This window comes from Eleutherodactylus coqui, chromosome 2 (genome assembly GCF_035609145.1).
Source record: "Eleutherodactylus coqui strain aEleCoq1 chromosome 2, aEleCoq1.hap1, whole genome shotgun sequence".
NCBI classification, from domain to species: Eukaryota; Metazoa; Chordata; class Amphibia; order Anura; family Eleutherodactylidae; genus Eleutherodactylus; species Eleutherodactylus coqui.
The window spans coordinates 156492514-156506588 of NC_089838.1; the positions used below are offsets into that span (position 1 = coordinate 156492514).

General features: G+C 42.8%; 1 protein-coding gene across 1 annotated transcript in view; it reads right to left on the bottom strand.

Annotated features, from left to right (window-relative positions):
- The window catches only part of CTTNBP2 (cortactin binding protein 2), a 111579-nt gene that overhangs the window by 77574 nt on the left and 19930 nt on the right, over window positions 1–14075 (bottom strand). The window lies entirely within an intron of this gene.

The window sequence follows — 14075 nt, forward strand, 5'->3', positions numbered from 1 at the left end:
TGAAAGGATAGTTACATGATTAATGAAAACAAATTCGCCAAAGTGACCCGTTAAGAGTAGGGAATGCACAAAAACAGCTGCTCCAGTCCTTGCTACTTTAGTCCTGACAGCGGTTATGTACCGTTCATTGTGACCGCTGCAGCAGTCATCTGTGCATGAACGGCGTATGACTGTTGAGGCCAGTGAGTAATTGCAGTGGATACATTAATAATAAATGGCATGTGATTGCAGCAGGAGCTTCTGGGATCAGAGTGGGGCTACAGTGGGTGGGGAGGAGAGAACATTTAATGGGCGAGTATTAATTTTTTTTATATAGCCTATTCCCTGCCCTTAGAAACATTTTCAAAACTCCTAGAAAACCTACGATTCACCAGAGTAGAACCTTATCACGTTCCATGGCTGCATACGTCTATTCTTTTATAGAGCAGGCAGTGGTCTGCCACCAACGGCGGCTGGCCATGCAACTGCTATTGGGCCTGTGGGACAGGGGGACCCAGGTATAAGTGGACCTACCCTCTGTCCCACTACTGACTCTGAAGCCACTTCAAAGCTACTTTTCACTGCAAAAAAAGCTTCTTAAGGGTTCCTTTACATGGGAAAAAGGTCAGGCGCTTAAAGGCCTGACAGCCGTCCACAGACTACCTCCCGACTATCGCTCCTGTGCTTCTCATAGGAACGATAGTCATTTAAGTCAATGGAGTTGTAGCGGCCAGGGCTTGTCCCGGCCCACAAGGCTCCCTTTCCAGTAAACAAAAGACCCTCAACGCTGAATGGCTCTTGTTTGCATGGCCAATAGTTGCTTGGTTTTAAGTTATGCTAAAAACCAAGCAACTCCATCAGGTGCGCAATTTTAGTGCCTTGTCAGCGGCTGCATGTACACGGGACAATTATCGCCCAAATTTGTTGTTTCGAACAATAATTCAGGTAATAGCTGTAAAGGTACTTTAACTCACAGGACTGACCTTCAGTGCGGTGGCTCTGACCGACTCCTCCCATAGTCTACTGCTCTTTGGTATACGTATTGAAGGAAAGCAATAAACTAAAAGAAGATGTGAACAGAGCTACCGTACTGACAGTTAGTCCTGTAAGATTGCAAAGCAGTTGTTGCAGAGGACAGAAGTCCAAAGAAAAGAGGGGAAAAAAGTAAGAAAGGGCTATAACTGAGTGGCACTAACAGAGGGGACACCAAAGCGTACTATAGCTTTCAGGACCACAGAGGCAAACTATTACCTTGTGGAGCCACAGAGGGGTCACAATTACTTTTAGAATCTAAGAGGTTATATATAAACCCTTTTTTCTGGGAGAGAGTACAGTTTTGAGATTTGCTATGGGCCTCCTTGGGTTATACGTACATCCCCGACATCAGAAATAAAATAAACACTAAACTTAGTAATACCGTAATGAAAAAAATCTTTATTTTGCATTTGCTTTATCCAGTTGCAAAAGACTGTTTTTAATTAGCAGTATAGCTGAATCCTACCTGCCCAGAGCTCACTTTGTAGGTCTATGACCCAGGAGAGCTATGTCCTTTCGAGTTCGGGTCCCATCTGAAGAGATCACCTTACTGAGCAGATGGGCTCTTATAATTTGATTAAAATGTGAGCCAAGAATCTCAGATTTATAAATATAGTAGTAATGCAATTCAATATTCGCTTATTTGCTTTTGGCATATTACTTGGCACATGTAGTGTGCCATTACACCATGTCTGTATGTTTGCTTTATCCAGACCTTCACTGTAAAACACAAGGTCATTCTCTTTAAAGAGTTATTACAGTGAAGGTCAGGTTACATTTCCTCTCTAGAAAGGAATTATCATGCATATGAAGAGATGAATGGAACACACCATCTGTCAACACAGTCTTGTTATGCCATTATTAAGTTTAATTAATTGTCAGTCAATTCTAAAAAAAATCGGATTTTAAATGAAAATACTGCACCTTTAGAGTGTGAAGGCTGATTTATAAGCAACGATTATCACTCGAAATCAGTCTGCGCAACGGTTTTTAAACGCTAGCCGTTGTGTGTAAATGTGTGCCCATCATGCACTTACCGTGCACTCTTCGCCAATCGCTGAGTTCAGCTCAGCATAAAAGCAGTCGTCCTTGATAAGAGGGATGGCATGCTGTGTTCTTCGCGAGCTGCGCTGACAGCATTGTATGCAGCCGGGAGCCCAAGGCAGAACAAAAGTGATGTATTTAGAGAACAGACCACCCGCTGTTTTCTAAATACCTGCAAACGAAGCTAGTTAGCTACTAATGGGCTGATTAGCCCATAAGTAGCTAATACAAAATGATCACTCAAAACTGTCAGCCTCTGACGAGTTCTGAGCGATCATCTTTGCGTGTAAATAGACATTAAGCTTTAAAAGATAGACACCTCTCTCCTTTCTTTGTTTTTTTTTTATTTTGTTCAGTTATTTTGATTACTTGTCATTTTACATTCACAAATATACAGTTCTGTTGGAGCTATATAATTATTTGCAAATAATTTCTAACAAATGATGCAATTTCACAGTTTCTACAAATAGTGTAAGGGCTCCCACACACTTGGTTTTTTTTAGTGCTGCGGTATCGCTGCATTTTTTTAACGCGATTGTCAATGGGACTTTCTAATGTTAAAAACGCATCGCACAAAAATCGCAAAGCGCAAACTTGTAATGCGTTTAACATTGGAAAGTCCCATTAACAATCGCGTTAAAAAACGTAGCGATATCGAAGCATTTAAAAAACACAAGTGGGTAAGAGGTCTAATAGAGACACATGAAGTGGGAAAAAGCTACAAAAGAATTGTTGGGTGTATATCGTACATGGTTAGACGGTCTACAAATGTAGAAAATGTAGAGACTTTTTGCTACTTTCACTAAGAGTGGGCGTCATGTTAAAATCACTTCAAAAGCTCAATGGTTAATCCTGAAAGAGAGGAGGAAGAAGACGGCAAAAACCTCTGTTCATGTGTCCACTATTAGATAACTACTGAACAAGAATCGTGTTTATGGATGGACTCGACAAAGAAAGCTGCCATTTTAAAGAAAGAAAAAATAAAAATAAAAAAAAAATTGCAGCCAGTCTTAAATTTGTCCAAGACCACCTCAGCCTGACTCTGGCACCAGGAATCTCACAACAAGTTTTCTTTAAATTTAAAGGTTCACTTACTTTTCCCCCTGTACTGTGGATGTTTACTCGATGTGTTCAATACAAGGCATGAACAGTACAGTTGTCTGTGTGCTACTAGCTAGATTGTGCTCATTTGTAAGGGCTCATTCATATTGATTTACTTTCCAGCTTTATGTTGTCTGTGTATTCCAGATGGCCATTTTTCTCTAGGGCTGTTGGTCCAGGTGAAAAACAAAAATTGCTGCATGTCCCATCCCCATCCGCTTTCACCATCTGCATGGTTGGTGCAGATTGGACAGCACATGGACAAGTGTTTGTGTGCCATCCAATGTGTGCTCTGCCTGGGTTATAGTGATATAGTTAATGCCAAAGGGTTCACCTCCTGTTTCTTGCAACTGTATCCTTTATGTCTGATCCATAGAAACTCTCTTATCTGCAGTGGGGTTTTAAACACATTTTCTCACTTTTTTTTTTCTATTGATGACCTATCATAAGGACAAGTCATCAATAGATGATCGTCAAGAGTCTAACACTCAGGATCATCACCGATCAGCCGCAAGAAGCAGAAGGTGCTGACCATAGCGTAGTGGCCCAGGTTGGTATTGCAGGTTCCGCCCCTACTGAATTCAAGTGGAAGTGGAGCCTGCAATGCCAACCTGGGCCACTACGCTATGGTCAGTGCTTTCTGCTTCCTGCACTGTCCGTAGTGACAGTGGTGCCAGGAAACAGCTGGTCGGTGGTGATCCGGAGCTGCAGACCGCAAATCATTATCTATTGATAACCTTTCCTGAGGATATGTCATCATATAGTTCTCTGAAATTTCTGCAGATTTGTGTTTTTCTTAAAGAGGTTTTTTCTTTTTTTTTCTCTTGAAGTATGAAAGCCTTGTTTCAATGCATACTTATGAAAAGTAACAAAGTAAAAAATGAATGACAAACAAGCAGCCAACATCTGGATTCAATCAAAACAGACCAAGTCAGCAACAGAAAGATTAATCAAGACAGCGCTGTATAATCTTCCCCAGCACACAATGCTTGCCACTAGGAATAAAGAACTGAAAGTTCCAAGCAGCTATGTAGCGTGTACATGGAAAAAGGAGACAGAACTATATATGCTACCTCCTCTGCAGACCCCAACATACAACCATATTTGGCTTTGTAGAATTGCTATATTCATAAACAATGAGGCAGACAAAACCGTGAATGCACAAGTTAAAGATTCTTATCCCAAACAACCAAAATTATTCTCTTTAATAGAACATTAGAGATGATTAGTTGCATGATGCCTGGGGGCCCACAAGGACCCTGTTAAAATTGGAGGGCCTGGTTACTGAATTTACTAGGAGTCCCTCCTAGTTAAGACTCAAGAGAAAAATAAAAAAGGAGAATGCAACTTATGGCAAATCTATCTGGGTAGGAGACAAAGCAGTTACAATGTAGTGCAGCAGCTGTAGAGAGCCACCTCCGCTATGACACTGCCAAAGATAAATTGACTAGCCTCCCTAGGATACATGAGGATCAAGGAGATAACTACTAGTTGATATAATGCCTGATATCTGTGGAGGTTCAATTTCCACTCAGGCAAAAACACATTTTTCTATCCCTGTACTCCTCAACCGAATGTCTGTCACACTCTGGAGGTCTCCTATGTATATTGCAGTCACTTCTATGCAGTACAGTCTCCTGTCTGATGGTTATCAGGCTGAGATTTTTCCCTTCTTTATATTTCACTATGTTATGCTATCAATCCCATGATGCATTAGCACATCATATAAGCAGCTAGAGCCTGTACCATCTCTGACTGCTTGGAGGACACTGTAAACTTTCTATATTTTACCCAAATAAGCTACAAACCAGAAGTATGCAGCCAGGAGAATGAGCTCTTGTCTCCTCCATTATGGCTGTGAGAAAGGAGCCTCTAATCATCAGCAGTAACTGTTATAGGCGTTTCTGTGTCCCCCTCTAAAGAACTTGTGTGGTAGGGTCCATCACAAAGGAGTAATGCTAACTGAAAAACTGACTCTTTGAGAGGAACATAAAACTAAGTAAATTTCAGGTGGTCAGAATGAGATCATATGACCCACCCGAAGAGAAGAACTCCAAAACGTTTCAGATGGAAAGGAATAGCTAAGGGTGCTTTTACATGGGACAATGCATCAGGCAACAGATGACCCACAGGCCATCCCAACGATAATCGTTCCTGTGCTTTAACACAAGAACGAGCATCGCTAGTAAATGGAGGCGAATCATTCCGGCCCACTCACCTGCATTCCCAGTAAGCAGGCAGTCATTCATAAGTGAACGACTGTCTGTTTACACGGAATGATAAGTAGTTTAGTTTTCTGTATGCAGAAACTAAACGACGAACAAGAAGTGAACGACTTCTCCTTCGTCGTTCCGTTGATGCATGCATTTACACTGTACGAAAATCGTTCAGATTGATAATCACTCCGTATAAAAAGCACCTCAACCAAGGTAATACTAGCTGACCTGAATATGCTGTTGGGCTAGTTACATAATGAGTAAAAAAAAAATGTCACTAGAGTGGCTCTTTAAAGGATATAAAGACATAAGAAGTAGAGCTAGATCAACGGATTACTGCCTTTAAAAATGGGGAGAAGTGTGAACTATGTAAGCAGTAAGAGAAACCGAGCTTTTAAAACCAGATTTCCAAGTTATGTAAAATTTGAGAACAGTGCAGGAAATAGTTAAAAAGGAAAAACTAAGTTATACTCATCACTCTGAACCCTCACCTGTCCAACAGAAACTCTCCAGTCCACGTGGCCAGACTTTGTTGACAAACTGTTGCAGTGGCATATCTGTATAAGCAAATGACTGCCACAGCCAATCACAGACCTCTGTGGCATGTGGCTCAAGATTCCTGAGGTTAGTAGTTAGCGGCTATAGTCCTGTGTGTATACAGACACGTCACCGCTGCAGTGTGTCAAAGATCAGCTTCAAAGGATAGGAGCTTCAGAGCTGGACCAGTGGGAGATGGGAGTGGGAAGTAATTTTTTAAAATCATTTCCTGTCTTCAATTTTTAGATAACTTGGAAAACGTCTGTGAGAAAAAGACCAGACCAGCAGAGACCATAATGATTCCTTTCAAATTACTGAACGTAGCACTCGAGCATGATCAACAACTACAGCTATTAACATTTCAAGCATTGCTCTTGTACCCCATGCTTACTAAGTTACATGTTACCAAGCTTTAGTTTTCATCTTGCGATGAAAACAGATGAAGTGTCTCCATGCTTCAGGGCCATAATCACTTACCACTCTGTTGAAAAACTGGTGACAAACCAGCAGCATTTCAGAAGTTTCAAGTTTTCTTCTCCAAAGATATTTTAAAGGGCCCCTCTTGCGAAAAACACGTTCTTCCATCCTTGCCCCCTCACCTGATCGCCTGTCACACTCTGGAGGTCTCTTTTGTGTATCATAGTCACTCCCAGTAAGTGGAACCTCTTGTCTGATACTTAGCAGCTACCATTTTGAGGATGAAAATGTTGTTTTCACTTTCAAATTCATCCCACAATACATCAGCACAGAATTAGCTAGAACCAGTACCATCTACGCCTACTGTGGGGTGTAGATGGTACTGGTTCTAGGTAATTCTGTGCTAATAATTTTTTTATTACCCCCCACCAAGCTGGGTGCTTATTTTACCGACCTCGGAAGGATGGAAGGCTGAGTTGACCTTGAGCTGGCTACCTGAACTATTCAGGGATTGAACTTGCAACCTTCAGGTCGTGAGCGAGAGCTTACACTCTGCCCCATACAAGGCATATACAGGAGCCTCTAGTAGCCAACAGTTTTGATTTGGTTTCACATTCTGAGTGATGTTATTACATAAATCTACCACAAAAGTGCCTAGAGGGGACACAGATACAGATGAGCGAGCACCCAAATGCTCGGGTCCGCGTTATTCGAGTCGAGCTTTTCGTAAAATTCAAGAGCTCTACTCGCGTAACGAACACCATCTCTCTCTTTCCCCCAACCGAAAAATTTGCCGTTGAGGTGTGTGCTGCGTCGCGGCGGGGAGGGGCCAAAACAGGCACGTCACAGTGGGGAGGAGCCAAAAACTGGGGCGGGGTTGAACACGGTGTGATGATCGTTCGAGTAACGAGCACTCTCGAGTATGCTAATACTCGAACGAGCATCAAGCTCGACAGAGTACGTTTGCTCAACTCTAGACACAAAAAATCTGAGCTGGTCAGAAGTGAAATCATATGACCATCTAAGGAGAAAAAGGCCAGGAGTTACTAAAAGAAAAAAATAACCAAAGTAACACTAGCTCACCTATAAGTACTGGGGTATATCTATATAATGAATAAAAAAAATTCACATGAGTGGCTAATTAATTCCTTATTTTAATGTGGAAATATATCATCATGCTGGCCTTACATGTTGCTAAAGTGCTATAGTCTTCTATAGGTTGAACGTGAGGCAGGAGGACTTACAAAGCATCCATACTAGGGCTCATTTTTGCTAGGTGCATGCGATGTGATGTCTCCATTGAAAACAATGGGAGAAACTCTGCGATCCTCCGCCACGGCTGACAGCCGCGCCAAAGGATCGCTACATTCCCGAAGTGAGGGGAGGCTGTTTTGACATAAAACCACCTCGTATCCTCAGGGAATTCACATGGTGTAAAAGGCAGAGATAATGTACACACGCTCTCTGCCCTGGAGAGACAGGCCCAGACCTGTGTGAGCTGTGTGAGTAAGAGAACGCATAGCTGAACCCATTTTTGTTTGTGTGGTTAGGCTGGAGGTAGTAACAGTTAGAACTACTTGTTTGTAAAGTTACAGCCAGACCTACACATGTCTATTGTTTCACAAATACCTGAAAAGGCTGATGTCTGCAAGGCCGGGCTCACACGAGCGGCTAATTGCCGAATGTGATACGTAGTAATTACAGGCCATGAAATACCTTGCCTAAGGCCCCCCGGTCGTGATAGCGTTGCTATGGAAAGCGCCAGCTCCGTGTTTACGAGCAGAGAATCATTGCGATTCTCTGCTCGCAGCTGGCAATTCGCAGCATGCTATGAATTGACCCGATTCTCCGCGGTCAGCCTATCTGTCAGATAGGCTGACCTGCAGAGAACCGTCTGCCGACTCCTGCTCCTGGGCGGCGGCTCCCGCGGGGGAGATCTGCCGCGGGATATCGCAACGCCCGTGGACAGGGGGCCTTAAGCCCCATTTACATGCAAAGATGATCGCTCAAAATTTGCTCAAAATACAGTCTGAGTGACAGTTTTGAGCGATCATTTTGCATAGCTACTAATGGGCACTAATGTCTATTAGTAGCTGACTTGCTTCATTTGCATTTAAATGAAGCTCCCTTTCGCTGTATGCAGATAACAGGGGGTGGTCTGTTATCTGCATACAGCTCCATTGTTCTCCCATAGGACAGCAGCTGAAAACAATGTTATCAGTGCTCCCACGGAGAATATCAACTTGCGGTCCGTGCTATCAGCTGGCCGACTGAACGATGGTTTTTATGCTGAACTAAAAACCATTGTTCGTCTGAAAAGCTAATGATGGTAGCCTTTACACACAATGATTATCGCTTAAAAGACATCGTTTGAACGGATTTTGAGCAATACTTGTTGTGTGTAAATGGGCCTTTATGCTGGTTTGCTCACATTTGCAGGTAAAAATTGCATAATATGCGAGTGCAAAAGAGAACGTGGCACACCTAACTTAAATACTGGCAATTGTTGATAATTAGTAGGCTGGCGGTCTGACACCCGATCCAAAAAAATGTCACACTGGATTGGAGGTGGCCAAATACTTAAAGGGGTTGTCTCGCGAAATCAAGTGGGGTTATACATTTCTGTATGGCCATATTAATGCACTTTGTAATATACATCGTGCATTAAATATGAGCCATACAGAAGTTATTCACTTACCTGCTCCGTTGCTAGCGTCCCCGTTGCCATGTATAGACCCACTTGCTTTCGCGAGACAACCCCTTTAAGTTGTTTCACTGGAAGAGGTCTTGTGAATCAAGGTGAGAAAATTCAAGCCATCCAAATATAGCCCTATTGTGCTACCAAGAAACCAGTAAGAACCTTCTTGGGAATTACTGGTTATTATAGATGGTTTACTGTCAATTTTTCAGACATAGTTGCCTAAAAAATGTTTGCAAGCAGACCACTGGCATCTGCAAGCATCTTAGTAATGCTATAAAATGACTTTGGTAAACTCCAGTCAGAATAAGGCAATCCAACTGAATAGGACATGTGATTAGATCTTGCTTCTAAAGCAGCAAATACTTTCTAGTTTGCCGCTATAGGATCTGGACAAGCTACTGAAAAAAAGTTACATAAAACCTGGATTTTCTTTTACAAAATCCTTACTCAAATACATTTGATATTCTAATAATTGAGTTACATTAAGTTTTATGAAGTGAGCATAAGTTCTTGCATGTATTAATAAGCTAACTTGCTTACCACTTACTTAAGAAGAAACACAACCCTAAATGTCAGTGGATTAATGATGACAGTTCTAAACAGGCCTCCAATGGTGTCTGATAGCAGTAAATAAATGAAGAATTATTGAGCTCACAACTAGCTTTATAACTTGTACTTTTTAATAATGATTGCGTCCAAAATAATAATTGGAAATTAATCATCAATAAGGCCGGGCTCACACCGGTGCAATCAAAGAGATTTCACCCAGTTAGATAAAGTTTAAGAGGGCACAAGATTAGAATGCAAGATGCTCAATAGTGGTATCAACGAATTTCAAACCACCTATGCCAGTGACAGTGAACCTTATAGAGACCGAGTGCCCAAACTGCAAAGCAAAACCTACTTATTCATTGACTGCTTTTTGGATGCGGAAATGCTGCGTAATTTGCCATGGAAATTTCAGTTGAGGACATTCTGCAGCATTTCTGCCACATGTAAACATACCCAAGTAGTAATAGTGAAACCCAGAGAGTGACCTCAGGGTTAAAAGTGACCTCCAGAGCAGCCTCAGGGGTAAAAGTGACCCCAAAGCGGCCTCAGGGGTAAAAGTGACCCCGCAGAGCGACACTTAGGGGTAATAATAACGTCCAGAGCGGACCCAGGGGTAATAGTGACCCCCAACAGCAGCCCCATTAGTAATAGTGACATCCCACAGTGGCCCCTGTAGTAATGCCATTACTACTGGGGCTGATGTAGGGGACACATTACTAATAGTACCCTTATATCAGCCCCAGTAGTAATAGTGCCCCCCTGAGACCCATATACTTACCCTCTCTTCCTCGCCAAAGTGCCGGTGCTCCTCTGCTCGGCGCTGCTGCTGTCTCTGATCCGAGGTGCACACTGTGACATCAGTGTATGCTGCCGGACGCCTCCTCCCCTGCTCTCACAGAACCAAGTAGAAGACGTCAGGGGAGGGGGGGAGGAAGATCCAGGCTGCACACTGATGTCACCGTGTGCGCCGGGATCAGCACCGCTAGCAGCGCTGCTGAGGGAATGCTGGAAGGGGAGCTGCGGCACCCCTGCCAGTATTCACTACCATAGTGAGCTGCAGACGGCTCTGCGTGCTGCCTCTGGTAAGTGTGCCATAGGTTCGCCACCACTGACCTATTCCATTCTGACCAGACAGTTAGGATGTGTTAGGACAAGTGGATGTGGGGGGGCACACTCACAAGGCGACCGGGCTCAGGACGTCCTCGGCAGACCACCAGTACAGAGTATTGTCCAACAAGCATGAGCATCTCCAACTGTTTTGTTTTCCGACATTATTACAGGTCCCCGTATCTGTTGGAACATTTTCTTGGTTGAAGGACATTTGGTTTCTTGGTGTTCATTACATGTACTGCCTTTGACACCCACAGTCACCTCCATTTGCAGTGGTGTCATGAATGACTAAACTGGACTGCTACAGAGTGGGACTGGGTTATCTTCAATGATGAATCAAAGTTGAGTTTAAGCAATGATGACGGCCATGCTTGTGTCTGGAGACATAGGGGCGAGTACCCCTGGCCTACCTTTGCTGTGGTGTGGCACACTGCCCCACTACAGGTGTGATGGTCTGGGGGAGACATCAAATAAGATAATTGGTCACCCCTAGCAGTAGTTACGAGGGACAATGACAACTCAGATATGTTCAGGACATCCTGCAGCCCCATGTGCTCCTTTCATGGCGGCTTCCAAGAGGCATTTTTTTCAGCAGGATAATGCTCAGCTGCACACAGCAGTGATATCACCAGAATGTCTCCACAACATTGCCACACTTCCATGGCCTGCTCGGTCGCCAGATTTATTGCCAGTAGAACATGTATGGAACCATTTGGGATGTCAACTATAACAGCCTACGAGTTTAATTTCTCTATTCCTGTCCGGATCACATCTTGCATCCAAGCTAGAGCCGATTCAACAGGGTACTGGAGCCTCCATGCCCACCCTGATCACATCTTGTATCAAAGCTAGAGGTGGTACAACAGCGTACTAGAGCCTACATGCCCGCCAAGATCACATCTTGCATCCAAGCTAGAGGTGGTCCAACAGGGTACTAGAGCCTCCATGCCCACCCATATCACATCTTGCATCCAAGCTAGAGGCAGTACAACAGGGTACTAGAGCCTCCATGCCCACCCATATCACATCTTGTATCCAAGCTAGAGGCGGTACAACAGGGTACTAGAGTCTCCCTTCAAGGAGTCAATTTTCCACAATAAATGATCCTTTTGCTCTGATATTGTAATCACTTACTTATATCAGCGTTACAATCACAGAGAAAGTTTTATTCGATTATAACAACTACCCCTTCTGGGTGTTTGATTTTTTTGATGTTGGACAATGAGTGCATTATGTGCATGTAGTTAAATGATACACCAAAGTGTTCCAAATGCCTTTGCCATAAAACACTTAAAGTGGTATTCCATTAATGAAAAAGGAAATGTGTGCTTCATAAGTGGTAATATGCAATTTTGTAATATCAAGTTATAACTTCTTTTACAAGGCTGCAGAGATATTGCTTTATCTGTAGTCTCCCTCCTGCTTAGTTCTGCATTGGAACCCACTGGTTATGATCTATATGCTTCACTGCTGGTCGGACATGCTTAGTGCCTTCAAATTCTGAAAAGACGACACAGTTTGAACAGTCGTGAATGGCAATGGGGCATGTTGGGAGATGTCGTTTTTGCACTCCCCGGCGGCTATTTTAAATAATGTAGAAATCTGAAGCTGGCTAGAGGTACTAAAGTTCAGTTTGATGATTTTGATGGACGTTTGGAATAATGGAAATAAGTAGAAACGTTAGGTAGATTTTTTACATTTTGCCCAGTCTGTGGAACAGCCCTTTAAATTAAAAGTGCCATCTTACAGATTAGCAGTTAGGAGTTCAAGGTAGTGTGCCGCTTAATCGGTCTCAATGAAAAGGACCTTTGGGTAAGTCAGGAGGAGAGCCATATCATTCAGGATCTTCCCACACATAAGATGAACTGCTACTTGTAAGATGACTGTATATAGTGCCACTGACCCATGACAAGGACTCCACTAGCCAAGACTCATACAGATATCTTATTACAGAGATGATATAAATCTGGGGTAGAGTAATCTGCAGCAAATCCATACCAAATATACATGCGTTTATATAAAACGAGCAGCACTGATGGAGAGGTAGAGGTAAAGCTATTTGAAAGAAGTTACATAATATGCAAGGCAATGTATGATGTGAATAAAAAGGGTGCAGCCGCTGATTACCAGTTGCCACAGGTTTCAAAGAAACATAGGTGTTAAAGTAGGTCAATACTCTTCTGCTACAAAGCTAATTGAGTCCAGGTGCTTTTGCTTAAAATAATAACTCTTACATGGCCGCTTTTATTGTAAGCTAATAATATAAAGCTGGCCGTGCACATTAGATGAATGTCAGCAGTGCGGTCATCTAAAGTCCATAGCGGTGCCTTGACTTTCCCTTTGACGGCTGGTAAAGTAAAAAAGAAGGGAATAGCTGAAAGTTGAAAGAGCGTTTGGCCAACAGCTATGTAAAGAGCATGGGCAGCCTAACAATCTTGTAGTGTGCATTAAAGGGCTACTCCAGCAAAAACATTTTACCATCACTACACACCTGATAGGCGTCTCCTAAGTATACTGTACTCCCTTCCAGCCTGAAAAATATCAGACACATCTTCATTTTTAGATTTCTTCCTGCTTTCTCTATGCTATGCTAGCAATCCCATGATGCATGAGCACAGCATCATATGACCAGCTAAAGCCAGTACCATCTCTGCCTGCTGGAAGGACATTGTGATTATCATTACCTTTTTATATTCTCCTGAATAAGTTTGACACCGAAGTATACAGTCATGGGGGATAAACTGTCAACTGCTTCATTAAAACTGTCTAACTGAGCCTCTAATTATCAGTAACTGTGATAGAAATTTCTACTTCCCCACCTCCCTGTGAAGAGCCTGTAAGGTACAGTCATCCAGTTTCATCATACAGGAACCCATGGTAACTGAAAAAAATTACTCCTGGAGGAAACTGAGAGACAAATAATTCCCAGGTGGTCACCATGAGATCACATGATCCAAAAGAAAAGAATTTCATCCATGAACTTTCAGATAGAAAGGAATAACTAAAGTAGCTAATTAATACTAGCTGACATATATACTAGTTACATAATTAATGAAAACTCTTTTTCTCTTTACCGGAGTGGCCTTTTAAATCTGGAATCACCTGTTTAAAGAGGTATTCTGGCGATTAAGTGTTTTTTTTCAGTTTTCATCTATCTGCTGGATGAGTGACTCTTACTGATTTATTCCACTGTCGAGGTTGCAGTTTCCCATTTCTGTGAGGAATGTTGCCACTGGTCGCACATGCGCAGCAGTGGCTCCATTCCTTGTAGTGGCACAGGCAGATCGTCCAGCACAGCGCTTGGCTGCCTCTGTCTGCCCCATTGGTATGAATAAAAAGGCGATGTTCCATTCATTTCAATGCGACAGATAGCTCCATTCTCT